General features: G+C 36.8%; 1 long non-coding RNA gene across 1 annotated transcript in view; it reads left to right on the top strand.

Annotated features, from left to right (window-relative positions):
• Positions 1-5,028: 5,028 nt before the first annotated feature.
• LOC106043997 (uncharacterized) overlaps positions 5,029-21,655 on the top strand; it is a 39,699-nt gene continuing 23,072 nt past the window's right edge. The window contains exons 1-2 of the long non-coding RNA XR_010827242.1: positions 5,029-5,118; positions 7,008-7,155. This is a non-coding gene — a long non-coding RNA (uncharacterized lncRNA). The remainder of the gene's footprint in view (positions 5,119-7,007; positions 7,156-21,655) is intronic.

The raw sequence follows: 21,655 nt of genomic DNA, 5'->3' as shown, positions 1-21,655 counted from the left end.
TGCATTTATATAATTATATAATATATACATTTTATGAGCAGGCAAACATGCAGCAATGGCAAGCATTATGTCAATCAGTCATTACATGATAAGAATATATAGAAAACTTAATCATAAATAAAAAATACCTTCATCTTTATAGCCTCTGAGATACTAAGATTCTGTATATATGGAAGCATTTCACACTATATGCAAAGCAAGACTTTTTTGAAAAGATGATTTTCTGCAAATAATTTTCTACAGTTGGCTAAGTCATCATGGGTAAACTTCCATATCTCCCTGAGAAATCCATATCATCTAAGAAAACTGTGATTTGATTAGCATTTGGTAAACAAGGTACTTTATGAGAAGCAGTAAAATTTTCTATCACAAGGAATATATTAACATTTCTGTGAAAAATGTTTTGTTTTGTTTATATCAGAGGAAAAAAAGTGTGAAATAATCACTCTCACTAGTTAAGGTGAAACAGAAATGAATAGTCTTTTTCTTTTTTCTATGGTAGAAGTCATTTTTCTCACAGGGATTATCAAAAGAATGAGAACTGGCAGAATAACAGTGTCTCTTGCTGTCTTTCAGGAATAGTTTTCAAAATGACTAGGAGGAGTAGATGTCTGGAAGAAATATTGTCAAGGGAGTAGCGTGAGCTTATGTCACCAAACATCCCGTGTTGTTTTGGAATTACAAGAAGTGCACATCTAATTGACAAAGAGCAACTGACTTCTTTCAGAAGTATTTGAACATCCATTCTACAGAATTAAGGCGATTTCAAGATAAAAGGGTTATGTTTTGCTGTATTTCTTAGAATATCTATCTTGGTGGTAGCTACCTGTATATTTCAGCTACTGAATTCATTAAAAAAAAAAAAAAAAAAAAAAAAGCATCTATCATGATTTGCAGAAGTACCCTGGTGACAGAGAACTTTGATTTAGACAGTGTTTCACTTCTTTTAGAAAATGCTCTGGAGCTATTAAGGGTATTTTGTGGGATACAAACCTAAGTCTTCTCATAAGCTTAAAGTATAAGCATTTAGTAGACTGTATATTCTCATGTAAGCCTATGTTTCCTCAGTGGAAAAAGGTCAACGCCTTTGAAAGTGTCTCAGTTAAAATCTTGCCCGTCTAAATGTTATCCAGTAGGTCTGAGCATACCTAATAAAGGACTTGCTGAGTGAATGCTATCTTAGTAGTCCTGATTATACATTTTACAGAGATGTGAGTAATGACATATTTTTTAAATCCACAGATTTAAATCAAAATACCTTCCCCCCTCCTCCCCCCCCCCCCCCCCCCCCCATTCCCAGACTCAACAGACTCTCAGTCTCCATTGACTTGCATTGGTAGATGTGTTTGACAGACAAGCACAGTTTACGTTCTTTCTTTCCAACTGTTCCATTCCAGACTGCATTTAACCCTCTAATGTTAAGTGCCAATAGTCTAATATAAAAAAATTATGTTCATCCACTTCTGTTAAAAGCAAAATTTCACCAGGAACATTTTGTTATGCCCTCTCTTTCACAGAGGGCATAATGAAATGAATTGAGAACATCCAGCTCTGAACACAGAAAATTCCTCTATATAGTTACCTTTTGATCTCACAAGTATGATATCCAACATAAAAATATTTTCTGGAATGAAAAGAGAATTTTGATGTGGCAAGAAACAATTAAAAATGCAAGTACATTTTATTTTCTCAAAATACTTGTTTGATTTCTTCCTAATTACAATTGTTTCTATAGTGTCCACTACTGTATTCATCGTCTCTGATTTTTCTCCCTCTCATCAGCAAACAGCCAACATACAATGTTTACCTTTGCAATTTAGTAATCTTCTGACAAATTTGTCCAGACAAAATAACATTAATTGTTTTCAGGGTTGTTAGCTTTGATATCTGTAATCACAGTTGCTCTCAATAATTGCTCTTGTAACAGAACCTTTCACATACAAATTAAACTGTCTTTTTGTAACAGTCTTATTAAAAATTATTATTCCCTCAGGGGGCAGAGACAGCATGAAGGTGACATACGTGTTCTCTAGCGGAAAGGATGGAGCATCTGAAGGTATGACAAGTGTTTGCTTCAGGAAAGTATATGTACCTTTGTGATTAAAGTGAAATTAAGTGAATTTTATTTTGGTCTCATATTTAAGATGTATCTTGTATTTGTGAACACAAATGAAAGATACAACATTAATTCTTCAGTGATGGCAGATAGGTTTCTAACTGATCTTCTCACTGAGTATTACAGTCTAGAATGACAGGATTACAATTTATTTTAACCATAAAAGTGTCAACAATGAGGATTAACATGAAAAGTTTTATTCTTATTTTCATGTATGCATATTGCTCTGATCAGTAGAAATGGGAATTAAGAAACAAGCTTGGAGATGAAAATAGGCTCCTAAATATTTCCTTGAATTATTTAAGGCAAACCATTTTCAGAATACAAACCATATACTTGTACGTCTTTATAAAAACCTGCCTATGCTAAAGTGGAACATACCTTTTTCCCCCTACTTTTGTTAAAACCAAAACAAAGCACATGCAAAGTACAACATTTGCAAATTAGGATACCCAATAGACACATGACAGGAAAAAAGTAATTTGACTCTTTTTTTTTTTAATTTCTTCTCCAAAGTAATGAGAATCATATTTCTGTTCAAAAGTCAGTCATCACAGTACATCTGTAATTCCAAACATGACTTGACTACCTATAAAGGTAGTCCAGATTTATACTGATTTTTTTTTTTTTTAACAGATATATTTCTGCACTGTCTTTCCAGTGTTTTCATAGCTGTTCTTCACAGAGTCTATCAATTGCAAGGAAGTGCCACTGTTCTACAACAGTACATTTCATTCTCATTCAAGGTTTAAGTCAATTCTCTCAGGCCTTGTTATTTTTGAGAAAAGAGGTTTGATTCCTTACTTTCTTGACCCTTTTTCCCTTACCCTTTTACCCTTACTCTCTTACAGTTTACCTTAAAGAGAAGATAAAAAGCAGTGAGGACACTGTTGATGTCAGAGGTGCATGATGTCTTTCTTACCTTTGGATTTGTTGTACCTGTGGCCAGCAGAAACATACCTGCACATTCAACAAGTTCTCCCCAAAAGATTAGAGTTGCAAAGAAATAGAAAGGGTCATGATGCTGTTTTCTAGAAGATGGAGTTTGAGCATCAAGAATTTATGAGTAACAGAAACTGTTTCTGCCTGCTTCAATAGGAGAGCTGCACAAGGAATGGTGAAGGTTTTTGATGCTACTTTCTGCTGTAGCACAGGTGACAGATATGAGAAACACTAAACTACAGCACATTTGACATTAAAAGTCAACAGCAATTCAGAAATCATAACTTCAAAGCAGACTGAGAGAGTTAAACAGTTAAAAAGAACCAGAAAATATGTTAGGGTGGTGAACTGGAGAGTTGCAGAATGTAAATCTATGACCTAGGTTGTAGCCCATGTGAGTAGCTGGGAACGTCTAAAATCAATAGAAAATTAAGAATTCCTGAACATAGCTCTGGAAAGATAGTCAGATCTCATTAAAATTGGATTAAAGTATGCATCTGCTGAACAATGTGTTTTCATATAATAGAGGGAAAAGCTTTGGAACTGCTAGAGAGATAAGCTTTTATGAGCTGCTGAGGCTGTATTTTTAAATTTTGAGGCTGTATTTTTAAATTTTGAGCTTTAACAACAATATTTATGTCTTCTGGAGCCCAGCTGTATGTGTCTTGTGTACCCGTAATTCTGAAAGCTTTGAGAAAATTGTAGGAATAAAACTCCTGAAGAGCCTGAGTCATCATCTTGCTTATGAAGCTGGTCCTGTGCAATAGTAACATGATAGATAATAGATAACATGATTGTCTGCACTATGTCTATGAGGACAGACAACAGGGATGAGGACTGGGAAGTTTGGCAAGAATTGTAGATCTCAAGACTGGACATAATTAGTGAAACCCTTTAGCACTTGCATCATTACAAAAACAAAACAAAACAAAGCATTTTTCTCTACTCTTTCATTTTTTAATCCTTTATTGTCTGCTTGTGAATTAATGGCTGATTTCAGTACTGTTAGCTTTGTCAAGTAAAATGAATCTGGATTTCAGGATCCTAGTGATTGGTTCTCCGAGAACCAATCTCAGCTGAATCTTACCTCACAAATCTATCTTACTCCTGAGGTGGAAATGATTTTCTCTATGTGTTGGAATCCAGTGCTACTTTAACATGGGGAAAAAATATATATATATATATTTATATATATATATATATATATAGAGAGAGAGAGAGATTTTGTTCTTAGGATATTTATAAAGATATGATGGTAGCTTATGTGGAAGTATGGAGAGACAGAAATTTGTTTCCCTGCAGTTAAAAATGGGAGTACTGAGGCAGTAGCAAGACACAGAGAAGGTTTAAAAATGTAGTAAGCCAAGGTAAACTTTGAAACAGCTACCAACAGCAGACTGTGTTTGTGAACCCACCTTTTACATGAGCTTTAATCAAGAAAGTTGTTTCAAATACCTCTGTGTGCCATAGCCAAAGAGAACTGCTTTAAATCCATGAAATTATTTGATTTCCACATATCATAAACCTTTCAAATATATTCTTCAATACATAAAAATTCCTAAAGGTATTTTACAGAATAAAACAACATATGAATGCAGTGTCACAAAATGTTAATAGTATTATGTTATTGAACATTCACAGAAAACAGTAAAAATATTCAATTGCTGATTGTACCCCTTTACTGATGCTAAGCTGCACGGATAAACAGAGAATGTCCATACAGACATACCAAAAAACCTTTAAGACCATTTTATATTTTAAAGCATTCTAAATTTGCACCTATATCATACAGATTATTGGACATTAAATCTGTCTTATTAGCAGATTCTTTTATAGTGTTAGCAATCATTTTATTCCTAGCTGACATACACACTGCTACAGCAAGCCCAGTCAATCAAAATTCAATTGTCATGAGTGTAGTGGGTTTACGTGGCAAGGTTTTGGTAGGGGGGGACTGCAGGAGTGGCTTCCTTGAGAAGAATCCAGAAGCTGCCCCATGTTTGATATGAGCCAGTTTCACCAGGCTCCAAAGGGACGCGCTGCTGCCTAGAGCTGAGCCAGTAAGTAATGTTTGCACCTCTGTGAGAGCAGATTTAAGAAAGGAGAAAAAGCTGCCGTGTGACAGCAGCTGGGAAAGTGAGAAGTGAGAAACAGCCCTGCAGAAACCAGGGTCCGTGAAGAAGGAGGGCAGGAGGTGCTCCAGGCACCTGAGAAGTTCCCCTGTGGCCTGTGGAGAGGCCCCTGGTGGAGCAGGCTGTCCCCCTGCAGCCCACGGGTCCCACACGGAGCAGATCTCCACGCTGCAGCCCGTGGAGGAGCCCCCGGTGGAGCAGGTGGATGTGGCCTGGAGGAGGCTGCGGCCCATGGAGAGCCCCCGCAGGAGCAGGCCCCGGGCCGGAGCTGCAGCCCGTGGAGAGGAGCCCACGAAGGAGCAGGGGTCTGGGGGGAGCTGCAGCCTGTGGGGGACCCGTGCTGGAGCAGTTTGCTCCTGACAGATGGACCCCATGGTATGGACCATGTTGGAGCAGTTCTTGAAGAGCTGCTGCCTGTGGGCAGCCTCCGCAGGATCAGTTTGGGAAGGACGGCATCCTGTGGGAGGGACCGCACGTGGAACAGGGGCAGAGAGTGACCCTGAAGGAGTGGCAGAGATGAAGTGCTATAGAGTGACCACCACTCCGCTTCCCCTGTTCCTCTGTGCTGGGGCGGGGGGGTGGGGGGGGGGGGGGGGGGGGGGTAGGAGGTAGAAGAGGGTGGATGGGGGAGTGTTTTTAGTTCCTTTCCTTTGTTTCTCACTTCTCTGGCTTCCTAGTAATAGGCAATAAATTTCCCTAATCTCCCTACTCTGAGTCTCTTTTGCCCGTGATAATTGTTGAGTGATCTCCCTATCCTTATCACAACTCTTGAGCCCTTTTCATTGCATTTTCTCTCCCTTTCCCTTTGATGAGGGGGAGTGAGAGAGTGGTTGTCATAGAGAGCGGCTGTGGTGGAGCTCGGCTGCTCACCTGAGTAAAACCACCAGAAGGCTGGAGAAGTGTCTCCATGCATATACACTTCATCACATTTCTCAGTCACATCAAGTAAATAATTCTGAAAACCTTTTAACTGATTTTATAAAACACATCCTCCCTTCTATGCCCAGTTATGTGAAATGGATTTTTATCTTTAAATGTCTTTTCTATTAACAAAGATTGTGAAAGATACCAGAAAGTATATTATTGGCCCAGCAGGACTTTGTGTCATGGATGTTTACGCAGGCAGATAATGATAGGACAAGGGGAAACAGTTTTAAACTCAAAGGGGAGATTTAGATTAGATGTTAGGGGAAAATTCTCCACTCAAAGGGTTGTGAGGCACTGGCACAGGTTGCCCAGAGAAGTTGTGGAGGCCTCATGTGTTTGAGGCCAAGTTAGATGAGGCCCTGGGCAACCTGGTCTAGTGTGTCCATCTCTGCCCATGGCAGGGGGGTTGAAACTAGATGATCTCTAAGGTCCCTTCCAACCTGAAGCCATTCTACAATTCTGTGATTCAATGAAGGACATTTGTGAGAAGAACAAGACCTCTACATCCTCATTGAGATTCATTGGATTTACATTACAGTGTAACAGGACTAAAAATCATACTTCTGCTTGTAATCAGAATTGAAGGATGAATCCAGAAAGAAAGGACTTTGCATGTGGATAACCTTGCATTTTTAGATTCTGTTATGAATAAATTGGCAACAGAGAAACAGTGAAAAAATAGGGACAGGCAGACTAAATAGAATTAAAAAAGCAATTAAAAACTATGGAGGTAATATTAATAGTAATTTCTAAGGTTGAGCTGGACAGCTTGACGGAGCTAATGCAAAAGTTTATTAACTGAGCTTCTAAAATTTATTGCATGTATATTCAGTATGAACAGATATTGCCTTTCAAGACTGCAGCCCTAACTTCTTTTTATGTTCTTTCAGTGTGACCTGTTAAGATGTGAACCTTCAGCAAGAGTGAAGTATTCCCAGAGATCCAAAGCATAAGCTCTGAAACCTAAATCTAAATCTAACTGGAATCTTACGTGGGGTGCAAGGCAAGTTAAAGCATATTTCTGGAGTTTTAAAGCAGGTGATGTATGTTCACTACTATATAACTGCCAACTATCTGTGATGTCATTAGAAGGAAAGATACTTTCATAATTTAAAGGGGTAGAACAGTGTGAGCTAAAAATGAAAATGTCGGTTTTTGTTTGTTTGGTTTTCTTTTTCAACGAGAAGGACTGAATCTTACTTATTTAGCCACAGTTTTCCTTCCTTCCTTCCTTCCTTCCTTCCTTCCTTCCTTCCTTCCTTCCTTCCTTCCTTCCTTCCTTCCTTCCTTCCTTCCTTCCTTCCTTCCTTCCTTCCTTCCTTCCTTCCTTCCTTCCTTCCTTCCTTCCCCCCTCCCTCTTTCCCTCCCTCCCTCCCTCCCTCCTTCCCTCCCTCCCTTCCTCCTCCCTCCCTCCCTTCTTCCTCCCTCCCTCCCTCCCTCCCTCCCTCCCATCCCTCCCTCTCTCCCTTCTTTCCTCCCTTTCTGCCTCCCTCTCTCCCCTTTTCTCTTCTCTTTTCCTCTCTTTTCTTCCAGATGTCAAGTTCCTCTTTTTTGTTGGTGGTGGTGGTGGTGTTTTTTTGCTTCTTTTTTTTTTTTTTTTTTTTAACTCTCAGCATATTTTCAAAGAGTTGAGAAATAAATACAGAGCTGTAAGTAGGAGGAAGTAATGGTGAAGGAAATCCTGACTTTCTAAAGAAGTAGCTTTTTCCGTCTTTTCCTGATTTCTCATTATTTTCATTTAAGCCTTTCACTGACTGGTTAGCAACTTTAAGTCATATAGAACAAGCCTTTTTCTTTTCCACTTTTTAAGTCTTCAATGTGTCTTTACTCAAACACTGAGACACCTGAATTTAGGAAAAATTGTTCTATAGTTAAGCGCATGCATCTATAACTGAGCTGCAGCTACTGCAGGCATAAAGGCTGAATTTAGCAATGTAGCTACCATTTTTATTGCAGAAAGAGATGTCTTCCTATCACAGTGAGATGAATTAAATACACTTACAACAATAAAAATAATGACTGCTTTAGTCATTTTCAGATGATTCTGCTGAAAGCAGAAAAAAAATGTAGCTACATTGTGGGAAAGAATCTTTACCAGGAACTTTCAATGTTAACTATATCAAGGGAAAGCTCATGATGGCTGTATCACTGGGGCTATGTGCATATTGATAAATAAAAGCTTTCTCCCAGTGTTAAGGCTAGCTCCCTGTAGAGCAGATGGGCTGCATCCTCACTGCATAGCATTTGGTTCTGAAATTGCTCTGGACTCTTTGTAGTACCTATATGGTTTTAAGACATAACTATTTCTCAATCTTTTCTCTTTTCTTTTCTTTTCTTTTCTTTTCTTTTCTTTTCTTTTCTTTTCTTTTCTTTTCTTTTCTTTTCTTTTCTTTTCTTTTCTTTTCTTTTCTTTTCTTTTCTTTTCTTTTCTTTTCTTTTCTTTTCTTTTCTTTTCTTTTCTTTTCTTTTCTTTTCTTTTCTTTTCTTTTCTTTTCTTTTCTTTTCTTTTCTTTTCTTTTCTTTTCTTTTCTTTTCTTTTCTTTTCTTTTTTTCTTTTTTCTTCTCTTCTCTTCTCTTCTCTTCTCTTCTCTTCTCTTCTTCTTCTCTTCTCTTCTCTTCTCTTCTCTCTCTTCTCTTCTCTTCTCTTCTCTTCTCTTCTCTTCTCTTCTCTTCTCTTCTCTTCTCTTCTCTTCTCTTCTCTTCTCTTCTCTTCTCTTCTCTTCTCTCTCTTCTCTTCCCTTCCCTTCCCTTCCCTTCCCTTCCCTTCCCTTCCCTTCCCTTCCCTTCCCTTCCCTTCCCTTCCCTTCCCTTCCCTTCCCTTCCCTTCCCTTCCCTTCCCTTCCCTTCCCTTCCCTTCCCTTCCCTTCCCTTCCCTTCCCTTCCCTTCCCTTCCCTTCCCTTCCCTTCCCTTCCCTTCCCTTCCCTTCCCTTCCCTTCCCTTCCCTTCCCTTCCCTTCCCTTCCCTTCCCTTCCCTTCCCTTCCCTTCCCTTCCCTTCCCTTCCCTTCCCTTCCCTTCCCTTCCCTTCCCTTCCCTTCCCTTCCCTTCCCTTCCCTTCCCTTCCCTTCCGTGTTCCTTCCCTTCCGTGTTCCTTCCCTTCCGTGTTCCTTCCCTTCCCTTCCCTTCCCTTCCCTTCCCTTCCCTTCCCTTCCCTTCCCTTCCCTTCCCTTCCCTTCCCTTCCCTTCCCTTCCCTTCCCTTCCCTTCCCTTCCCTTCCCTTCCCTTCCCTTCCCTTCCCTTCCCTTCCCTTCCCTTCCCTTCCCTTCCCTTCCCTTCCCTTCCCTTCCCTTCCCTTCCCTTCCCTTCCCTTCCCTTCCCTTCCCTTCCCTTCCCTTCCCTTCCCTTCCCTTCCCTTCCCTTCCCTTCCCTTCCCTTCCCTTCCCTTTCCTTTCCTTTCTTTTCTTTTCTTCACTTTTTAGGACAAAATGTTTTCAAAAGATGAAAGGCTTGGCTGATTGTTGCCTTCCTGGTGTGAAACTGGGGTTGGGTTGAAGCATCAGGACACAAAGGGGTAGCAGAGGGTACAAAGCCCTCTGTATTAACATTGGAAAGAGATGTAGAGCAAAGATTTATGACTATCGTAAATCATTCTATTTATGGAAGCACAATTGTCACTGTAAACCTAAATTATTCCACAGGCAGACCAGAGGAGACATTGTTCTGGGTTTCAGCTACAAGCATCCCGAGATCACCCTAGTGTTTCCCAATGTTGTGTAGTTCCACATCTATGTAGTTCACCTTCACTGAAAATGCATTAGAATTGTTAAGGTTTAATTTTTATCTTATGCAGAATGAGGTATCAAATACAATGAAAGTAATAGCTATTCATTTAATATGACATTATACACTGGAATCTGCCTCAGTTGGGAATACAAAGTATGACTAGATTTGGCAAACTATCCTTATAGTAACTTACTGTGTTTGGTGGTGGTTTTGTTTCTAAGTTATAAGTAGGAAGGGTAGGTGTCCTGAAATCCATTTGAGTTTTAAAAAATGTAACAATAGTTCTCATTAGCAAAAACAACCCTAAATGCCATATAATTGTTTATAATAATGGTGCTTCATTTTCTGTAGTTATGAGGTTGGAACCTATGAAAAAGTCTTTGGTCCAAAATAAAGCATATGAAGAAAACTATATACATGTAAAAGTCTTAATAATAACACCTGCAATAACTTAGTATAACATTGGTAATAATAACCTCTCAGTTAAAATGTTATAGTCCCTTCAAAATAGTTTGAAAAGGGAAAATATATAATTATTTTAATTTTCATCCTTGAATAACAATAGCAGTTGTGTGTGTTTTATATATATGTATAAACATATATATATACATATATATGTTATATATATAGCAATAAGCCTAGTAAGTGAAGACTCTCTATAGCAAGAAAAAAAAAAAAGCTCTTTAAAAATCCTTTTGAGCTGCCAAAATGCCTTTTCTGTGTCCTAGTAAATTTTTTTAAGCATCAGATCATAGGTGAGGAGGAAAAAGAGATGGTAAGGCTACTATTTTCAGCTGTGTTACTGTTGTGAAACAAGCAACGCTGAAGTATAACAAGCATGCTCTTGCTGATAGTTGTTGGTTATGATAACAGAATTTGTCTCCCAAAGACAGCTTTATACGGTGGAGATCCCAAGCATCTGTTTAGATAAGATCTAAGCATGTACAGATAAACTCTAATATACAGAAAACAGAGAAAACATTCTGGCCAGAGACAATCTTAATGTATTTTACATACGTCAAGGATAGGCATTACTTAAGCACAGGTTGGCCATATGTGATTTGCATACCCTAGTCCTCCATTAGCTACTTAATCCTTTTTTTGTTTCTAGTTTCATGTCTTGTTTTGAAAAGCAATTCAGTAAGGGATTCAACAGAGGGCATTGTGATGCTCAGCACTGCAACATCTAAAAGGTGTTACTCAAACTGGAATTGACAGTGCTGGTTTCAGTACCCAGATATAACCATACACTGAATACAGTAACCTAAATTAGACAACATCCTGAATGCTGGCAAGATTGCTATGAAATGTGAATTTGAGATTCAGAAGCTGAAGCACCTTCTTGGGAATTCAGAGCTCTTATTTCTGTTTGAGAACAAGGCACTACTGAATATCTTCTTTCTCCTCTCCTGTATCTTGTAGCAGGAGTCTTCCCATGGAAGCTGTGGGCTAGAAATTGGAGTATGACAGCAAATTTTCCCTGATTTGCTCTCCTAATGGTAACTCTGCAAATTCCACATGAATGATGCTTAATGCCATGTTGAATACGTGACCTAATATTTTAGGAGACTAATTTCAATTGCTTTTCACATTTAAATATATTCCCTTTGCAAGCTGAGGCTTTTGCAGTTTTTGAAACAGCCCATATGGCAAGAGTTCCAATCAGTTTATTGCATACCATATAGTGTTTTTCATATTCTGTAATGCTCTAGCTTTTTAACTGTTGTTCGGTGTTCTTTCCTTCTACATGAGCATGTGTGTAAAAAGCTGAAGTCTCATCTGTGATCTATGGACTTCCAATGTTTAAGCCATGATGGTTCACAGTTTCAGTGAAAGGACTAGGAACATAGCTAGGGGCTAGAAGAGACTGTCATCATCCTCTGTGACTGGGCACAAAGGGGAGACACATAACACATGCTTACCACTGTGGGTGGCAAATTCCACAGACTGAATTTTTTCCTCAGAAACATTTGAGTATTAAATTTTTTATATTTCCTCAAATGAATTAACAGCTGACATAATCCTTCCTAACCCATTTCATACAATAAAACAATACCAATCTGGTGTGTTCTTCTTTTCCCATCTGTCTCATGATGTCATCTGTGAACTTTCCTCTCTCTCTTATATGCTTAAAGAAAGATTTTTCCAAATAACCTTTACAAATCAAGATAATTTTGCTAAATCAATTACATTTGCTTCTTATTGTTGTATATCAGTAAAAAATCTTTAAAATGAATTATGCTATCTGAATATTTTAACTAAATAGGACACAATTTTTTAAAGGGAAGAAAACAAAGAAAAAAAGATTATTTTTAGTTAAAAGCTGAAAGGTCATATATATCATCTGATATATGAGTCTACCACTCGACTAAGCTAAAGCAACAAGGCTGCCCAGGAAGAATTACACCAAGCTAGGAAAACAAAATATTTAATTTAATTTATATAAATGTACTTACACACACACACATACATATATATAATACAAATATTAAAAATAAAAATATTAATTTTAATTAATTATTTATTAGTCAGGAAGAGTTCTAACCACCTTTCTTTAGTTAAAATTATATTGAGATACTAGTAATCTTTTGTATGTAAGCAGGTGAGAGGAGATTGCTAAGCTAAACATGTTAAGACAGTTTAAGCAGAAACTCAGCTGTGTGACTCTGGGGATTTGTCTAGAAGCAAACACATAGGTTATAGCATTAATCAGTAAGCTGCATAATAAACTGAAGAGCGACCAGGAAAAAAGAAGTTATGTAGAAACAGATCCTGGAACAAATGGTGTATAAGACCTGAGGACAAAGACATGCAATCAGGTTATCATGGTTTAACAAGTTAGTGCTTGTCATCAGAACACAGGTGATTGTTAGAGACCAGAGGAAGACGACAAAAGAAATACTGTCAGGCAGTAAACACAGCAACAGAATACACTCCGTGCTATTGCTTTCAGTTCAAAGCATGCTGTTTCCAAAGGCCTCTTTACTTAAAAGAGTAATAGGTAGGTGCAGAAGGGCAGTTGGAATGTAAAGGCCAAAGAATGCTAAAGTATAAATCAGAGGAACCTGAAAAATAGCTACAGGAAACTAAGGGATGGATTTCATAAATTAATTACAAGAGAGCCAGATCATCTTAAAGACTTACCCATGGTTTAAATAAATAAGACAAGCCAGCAATAACTGTGAGATTACGTGACTTTGACACAGTGAGACTGATGGAGGTAAATTAATTTATGAAGCATATAGACTTCAGCTAGGAATATGAACACAGATAGTTACTATGGGTTAGCTTAATTTAGTAAGGTATCTGGAACATAAGATCAGAAACAATATAGAAAAGGATTTTGGTTTATGTGCTCGTACAAAGGAAATGAACTCTTTAGGGAAAACAAAACAAATCAAAAAACACTTGTCTCTTTTTGATACCATTTGTGCTTTAGGAAATTAGAACTTGTGTATTCTTTATATGTGAATATTCTCTGTAAATCTTGTTGGTTTTATGGAGGCCCTACCATAAAGCAAACACCTTTCAAGAGCAAAATCTTGAACATTTGCTGGGGTTATAAAGGAGAAACTTCACTTTGGGGCTGGAATAGAGATAATTTTCTTCATAGAGGTTTGTACTGTGCTATGTTTTGGATTTGCAAGGAAAATAAAGATGGTAATACACTGATGTTTTAGTTGTTGTTGAACTTAGACTCAAGGTCTTTTCTGCTTCACACGCTGCCCTGCCAATGAGGAGACTGGGGGATGCACAAGAAGTTGTGAGGGGACACAACCTGGACAGCTGACCAAAGGGATATTCCATGCAATAAGATTTCATGCTCAGCAGTATATGCTGGAAGGAAAGAAGGAGGAGGAGGGGGGACCTTAGGAGTCAGGGCATTTGTCTTACCAAGAAACTGTTATGCATGATGGAGCTCTGCTTTCCTGGAAGTGGCTGAACATCTGCCTGCTGATGGGAAGCAGTGAATTAATTCCTTGTTCTGCTTTGCTTGCATTTGTAGCTGGTGGAATTAGACTCATATGCAGATAAAGGGGAAAGAATCAGCCTTTCTGTTTATCTTTACCACTGATTACCTGCCTCATGACCGTGAGACAATATCAAGGTATTGCACGGATACTTAGTATACAGGTATATGAAATGAATTCTATTCAATATTTTTTGAAAGTCGACTGATTATCAGATTGAACAGTATATGCTCCAGGGAAAAATACGTCTCAAACTGAAATAGTGCCAGGTAACAAATGTAAAATTTTAAATAAGAATTTTTGTGATTCTATGCAGTTTCTATTGAACATTTCCATATGCATTATTTTTTTTTTTTTCAGTTTGATAATTTTTAAACTAATGGAGATTCAAAAACAATGTAAAAATAAATAGATATTCTGGAAACTTCCTTGAAAGTTGTCTGAAATTTCCTAAAATAAAGATAAATATTATATCCATGTTTCAAAAACACATCTAACAGAGGCAAAATGAATTCCACAGTTTCTGTGAAACAGCAAGTTGAGTGGAATTCATTTTACCTATGTTTATATGTCCATTTTTTGAGCTAGCAGATGTAGGAGTCCTTTACAATCAATGAAAATAGAGTGCTATCCACCTGACCTGTTTCAGAAGTTGACTGAGCTGAATGGTATAGAATGGTGTAGAGCATGGTATAGAATAAGCTGAATGGTCAAAAATCACCACCTCAAAAGTGAAACTTGTATGAGGGATGCAGATGTCGTTGCCTGTGCTGTAGATACCTACATGTGATTAGCTGAACTCCACTCAACATGCCTACACAACCCTGTGCTTCACAGAAAAGATTGATCATATATGTGCCTATTCCAGAAATAATATCCATTTCATATTAGTATTGACCTGAGCCTTCACTAACTTGACTGTAATGTTTCTAACACAATCTGGTATCCCTGACTACTGTAGCTAGCTCTGTATGCACAGGACAGGGTCCATGCATTCTTTCTTATTTCCTCATTCTGTTAATATGGACAGGATTGTCACATCTACTTTGACTTTAAACAGATGGTCAGGAATGCCTGTATTATTCTTTCTCCTTTTTGAGGACTACCTTTGTACAAAGTCCTTTGGCATTATTGTAATGGAGAGATTAAATAATAGTAGAAACCAATTTCACACCAATATATTTCTATACAAACAAGCCACAAAACAGTAGGTTTTGAAAATTTGGGTATTTGATCTAGTGTCTTGATAGAATTATATGAGGATGATATGCTGCACTGTCAGTTTTCAGCCTGATTTTCAGCACTTACACATGCATAGTTCTGAAAGTGATAAAAGTGGCTGGATTCAGAATGTTCACCAGACAGAAGTGGAAGCTGTTTTTTATCAGAAAGGAAAGATAACTGCAGAGTTTCAGGCCTATAGTAGGTTCAGGCTGGAAAATGCTGCCTTAGGCAGAATATTGTGGATTTATATGGTATCTTTCCTGTGTAACAAATGATAATTTAATTTTCATCATCTTTTGCCTACAGTCTCAGGCTTGACATAAACATTGCTTCTAAATAGAAAGGGTCAGAACACTACTACAAGAACAACATATTTCTTTTAACTTGCATCAAGTTGACTTTCATTTCTTGAGTCTATGGAAAGAATAGCAATGTTATTCTTCAAAATGATTTTGTTTATTTTTGGTTTTGGGAAATAGCGACGAAACATTTTCTACCATATAAAACACAGAATTTAACATTTTTTCTGTTTAAAATGTGCACTGTTTTTTTTTTCTCCTCCATGTCTGTACCTATGAGTTGTTTTGTTATGTTTTGTTTCCTTTCTCTCTTTTTTTCCTTTTTTTTTTTTTTTTTAATCAAAATGAGCTTTAAGGAAAAGTCTTTCTCAAGCCATTGGTTATTGCTTTCTTGCTTGCTTGCCACTCTCTCTCTCTCTCCCTCTCTCAATAGGATATAGTATAGAACATATAATTTTACATTTTTTTGGGGTAAATTTTCTCTTCTAATTGGTGCCAGTGTACATGTATCCTGATAATTAATTCTGTTTGTCAGAAATAAGAATAATGATTTCATTATAACGTGTAAGTACAAGAATTTCACTTCCATAAATTGCAGGGCTTCTACTAGCTAGACTATTTGCTTGCTAGAAGCAGATTTATTATTAAACAACACAAATTCAAAATGTTCTTCTATTCCACCATTTCAAAGTTTTTAAATAACAGAAATCATAAAGATGTACTCATTCATTTGCTATCAGCAAAAAAAATTTTTTTAGATATGTTCTTATGTAAAGATTTACTCCTACATTTTCTATTAGCATAAAATATTTTTTTTTGACGTAAAATATGTTCTAATGCAAGCAGATTTGGGAAACATGATTCAAATACTTCACAGTTCACCCAGAAACTCAAATACATATACCCTCTTCCAAAAGACCATCTTAGATATTATGCTCTGGATTTTGCTGAAATGTGTATTGACTTACTTGTTGGGGGGAAAGGGGGGGGAGATATTTACAAATTAAATGTTGATTCTCATTAGTTAGGGCATTAATATGGCAAAAAAAAATAACGTTCTATATTCAGGACAGAATAGAAGCTTGCTCTTGCATCTAGCTTCCATTATATTTTCCTTTTGCATAGATCTGAATATTAACATTCTCAGCAAATCACATGAAATAATTTTCATAATCCTTTTTAATAAGCAGTCACCAGGCTCCCTGATGTTTCTTTTCTTTTGATGCATCTGAAGATACATACTATTTTGCAACAGACCCAGTTAGGGTGAAATTTGTAAGCACAAGCTTCCGGAAAGATAAGATGACAAGAATGCTTTTAAAGATAATTTTGTATCTTTACTAACTTAATAGGCAGAAACACATTTCCTCATGTTACCTATTACCATATCCCTTTAATCACTATATTTTATACATTTTCAGAGCAGCTTGAAATCCTTACATTTATCTAAAAGGCTGGAGATCCCAGGTCCATAAAGGTTGTTACTGATAGGCATAACATGGCAAATGAACCAGTTTTCCAGGAACAGTTCTGAATTCTAATGCAAGATGCAACTATTTGTATAAAATAGCCGTGAAGGGCAAATTGTGAAAACACTTTCTGGGGGAGCTGGAGGGCAGCAGAGACTGTATTACTGCTATTGCTTTAGGATCAGAAATATGTTTTTCAGAAGCTTCCTTCAGGGAAATAGTTTTAAATATGTTGCCTATCCCATGTCTTTTCTCTCCTTTCCCTCTAACTCTTCCCTCTCCCCTCTACCCTTCTCCCACCCCTCCCCTCCATATGAACTGATATCCAGAATGATGGAATGTGTGCAAATGCTGCCTGAATGATTTATTTATTTTTCTTCAACTAAAGACTGAATTATTTTACAATCTGTCTCCCTCTCTCTCTCTCCCTCTCAATCTAAATTTATATTAACTGTCATTTACCTAAACTTTTTCCTAGCTCCCAAGAGCATTTATTTTTCTCAGTGCATATATATTTTTCTAAATGTATCATGCAGTAAAACCATTTTCTTTTATGGCTCATTTTATGTTTTGCCTTTGCTTATTTGTATTTTCTTCTTTTGTTATGTTCATTTCTTTGCTGTCACTATAGAGATATCTTTTTGTTCTTTCTTATTTCTCTTCAATGAAATACACACATTATGAGGGATTTTTTTTTTTCCTTCTGTGTTTGCTTCCTTACTGTCTTTGCTTCTGACATAGCTATGAGTTGTAAAATGCTGCAGTTGTCACTTCCTATTCCAGGACTAAGCAGACAAAAGGTTTTTGCAGCTCATGCACTTGACATGAGGAGTAACAGGGACAGGGTGTTTTTGTAGACTGAAAATGTTTGTTGTACTGTTATGCTTCAGCTTCAGTACTCTTCTAGTCAATCTGTAGAAAGTGCCACAGTGTTTCATATTTCAAGACATCAAAAATATTAAAGGGATATGCTATAATATTCAAACATTTTTATAACATTCAAATGAAATTTTTGGCAGGTTTTTGGAAAAAAAAATCAGAATTTAACGACTGCTGCAGAATTTGAGTAAGCAGAACTAAAAACCACATGAGACTGACATGATTCTTTTGGGACTAGCTGATATAGCTAGCGTTCATTCATGCTTAATGTGAAAAATGTTCTCACTACAAACCTCAAAAAAAAAAAAAAAAGGTAAAGTAACACTTCTTTACTTCTTTACCTATTTTATATTTGTTAGTTAAAGATTTTATATGGAGTCATACTGTTGATGTTGTCCTTAGGAGCTACTTATTGATCTTCAGAACTTGTATTATTGTACAGATTTGGAGAGCTGCTGGTGGAGTCTGTGCTTAATCTCTGAACCAACTGCAATTGCTTGCAACTGAAAATCACAAATTTTTTGCAATTGCAAGTAATTCTCTCCTCTAAAGTATAAATATTCCTAGACACGTTTTCTTTCTGTAGTAAATACATTTGTCTAAATCTGTGTTAGAAAAAGTATAGAGGTTTTTTAAATGCCATTTCATATAGGTTGATCTGAAGTTTGTAGAATTTGTGTTACAGCAACTCATGCAGAATTAGGACTTATTAAAAAAAGAAGAACAACAAAACATCATTACTCCACAGAGCTTGCAATCATAGATAGTAGCAAAACTGTCACTAATATAAACCTAAATAATTGAGGAAACTACAGTGTATTTTAAAAAGTGATACTTAATGACCTTTAACCTGCACTCATGAGTCTATTTTAAATGAGTCATTGCATCATAGTTCCTGCTGTAGCAAGGTGCATAGATATCTCTATTGACAACTGGTTGTAGAACTGAAGAAGGAGTTAAGAGATGCCCCATTTTTCATTAATTCAACACCATGGAATTGTTGCACTGCAGGGTCAAAATTTTTATCTAAACTCCGTGTTGTTGACAGAAAAAGCAAAGAACCTACATTTCTGACAGTCATGCATTATACATATTGCACAAGAAAAACTCTCAGTATATTATTTAAGCTAATGTTTTATTCAGTAATGCCGTGACTGAGAATAGGATTCATCTACTGGGTAGGAGAGCACAAGAAAAATTAAGGGTGGGATTAAGTGGCAAATTCTAGACACTTCAATATAAGAGTCTAAGTGTGGGTGTCTAAATATGAATGAAGTGTTCAAGCGCTGTGTAAAGTCCAGAGATATTTTAGAGGCCCTTAGCATTCAAATAATCCACAAAGGGCAGTCAGATACGTCATAAAATATACAGGAGACATGCATTCATATTTACTGATAGCTGGAAGCCTGTGGATATGCTAGGACAACTTACAGGACTTTAGACACCAAATTTTGGGCAATTGAACCATAGCAATAGTTTTGATAGTGAGGATTGCTATTCATCTGAAGAACCAACTCAGTTCAGTCTGAAGTAGTTCCACATTCAACCCTGTTCAGTTATCTAAGATTCAAGGTTTAGTTTAGTTGAAAGCATCTGTGCGACCCTGAGTCAGTTTCACTGAGAAAATTGTTGCTATGACATGATAAAGTGATTTAAAACTATGAAAGATATGAAAAATAAAAACATGGACAAAAGTGTAATTTGTGAGATGGGGACAATTAGTAGCTTAAAGATTCAAGAGAAAATATACTGACATTAAGATTGTACCCAGTCCTCCCTCCCCAAATGGGAGACAATCAGAAGACAGCAACTCAGCAGTATTGACGTCTATCCCAGTCCAAAATGGGACAAAGCTCATCTTTTCCTACCCAACTGTCTGGTGAACAGTTTAGTAGCTTGCTAATATAAACAATATTCTGTGTGTAGTAGCCAGAAAATAATTGTTTTGTACTCTCAAATTGCATATGACCTAATTCCATAGTCTCTTTGAACACAAAAAAAGTTGTCCAAAACATGACCCAGAGTGAGAGAGTTAAAGTAGGAACCAGAGAAAAACTGGGAAGTGTATCCTCACATTCTCTTGAAATGTTGTCTGAAAATAAATAGATAAATACATAAATAAAAATCAGGGATGATTCTTTTTCTTCAGCAAGATTAACAAGGTGGGTATTAGTCTGACAGAAAACACATTTCAAATTATGCCCTACTAAGCAACATTCACCACTACCTGGCATGTTCTAAATAGGAAGAACTAATACTAAGATTACAGTAAACATTTGAGTCTTTCTCTCCCAAAAGGCACTACTGTCACTAGTTTTGCAGTCAGGATTTCCTCTATTCAGACAAAACAGAACAGTTTAGAAGTAATATACATTTAGCACAGCATGCAAAATAAACTGCTGTAGCAAAAGTATTGTCACCATTCCAGCTAGATAAAACTGTAGACATTGTAATCTGTTCAGATTTATGGTGGGTATGTCATGCTTTAATTGTTGTTACTCAGAATGTAGTTCAAATTTGTTTCATAATAACTAAAATCATAATGGTATCAAAAGCTACTGTCATATACACAAGATAAAAAGGGAAGCTGAAAGGAAAAATCCATACATGTAATGAGGCAGAGATAAAAAGGCTTATATATGTCAGTAGAATAGATGAAGTAGCTAAGGAAACTATGACATTACGCATATTTTTTTTTCAAAATTCTATGAAAGCCAAGATATGAAGAATATGTAATAAGCAATTGCTTGGCTTGTACCAAAAGTAATCCTCTAGTCTAAGCAGAGTGCTGGATTTTTACTTAAGTCCAACATTTCTGGGGACCTTTAGAAAGGTTAAATTACTGGAGAATACCACAAACAATAGAAAATAAGCTAAAAAATAAATTTAAAAAAGATTATTATCATATCACCCAATAGAGCAAGTATTTTCTATTACTCTATGTTACCACTTGCCTAGTAAAAAGAAACAATAATAAGATCCATCAAAGGTCATAGTAAGAGAAGCTAATACAACTGAAAAGGATAGCTACAAAAAGTAAACTCTCACCTTGATGCTTAGAAGAACTTTGATAACAGTCACACTCACCTCTTATTTCAATGCCACAGTGGGATATAAAACTTCTGATTTTATTTTTTTTTCAGATTCATTTACTAATGAAAAAAAAAGAAATACAGTACAATATTGTGCTGAGTAGTTGTATCAAAGTCATACATGTTTTACAAGGAAAAGATGGGGTCAGCAACAAGATTGACTTTAAGTCAGCAAACCAAAAATGTGAGTGCAGATTTTGAGTGTGGGTTATTGGGAGTAAGATTACCAACAGTCCAGTGATGTCCATGTTTCCATGACATGTCCATTTTACAGAAAGTACCCCCCTCTCTGGTTATGTCTGTGCTATAAAAGTAGAGAAGGGCAGAAAGTGATCCCTCCTCATAAAACCACACGTCACAGATGGTTCTTACTCAAATCACTGAGGACTGTCCTGTTATAAGAGCTCGAGCTCTGTTCTAAGTTCTGGAGCTCATTCTGTGGCCTTTGTCTACTTAGTGCTACATACTGGCCTCAGTATTTGTATGGACTTCACCAAGAATTCAAAGTGATTTTACCATGATTGTTTATTTATTTATTTACTTATTTACTTATTTTTTAATGAATTTACCCACTTGGAACAGTTTAAGGGCTTTCAAGAGGAGTTACAGTGGGCTCAAGTTTTAATTACATTGTTGTTGTTAACCCTGGTAGATAGCTCAGCACCACACAGCAGCTTGCATGTTCCCCTCCAGCATGGTGAAGGAGAGAATCAGAAGGGCAAAAGTAAGAAAAATTGTGGGCTGAGATAAAGTCAGCTTAATTGATAAAGAAAAATCTGTGCACACGAGCAAAGCAAAATAAGAATTTGACTCATTACTTCCCATCAGCAGGCAAATGTTTAGCCATTTCCAGGAATAGGGCTCCATCAGGCTTAGTGTTTT

This window comes from Anser cygnoides, chromosome 1 (genome assembly GCF_040182565.1).
Source record: "Anser cygnoides isolate HZ-2024a breed goose chromosome 1, Taihu_goose_T2T_genome, whole genome shotgun sequence".
NCBI lineage: Eukaryota > Metazoa > Chordata > Aves > Anseriformes > Anatidae > Anser > Anser cygnoides.
Note: the sequence above shows the minus strand (reverse complement) of the source record. Positions and strands in the feature narration are given on the sequence as shown.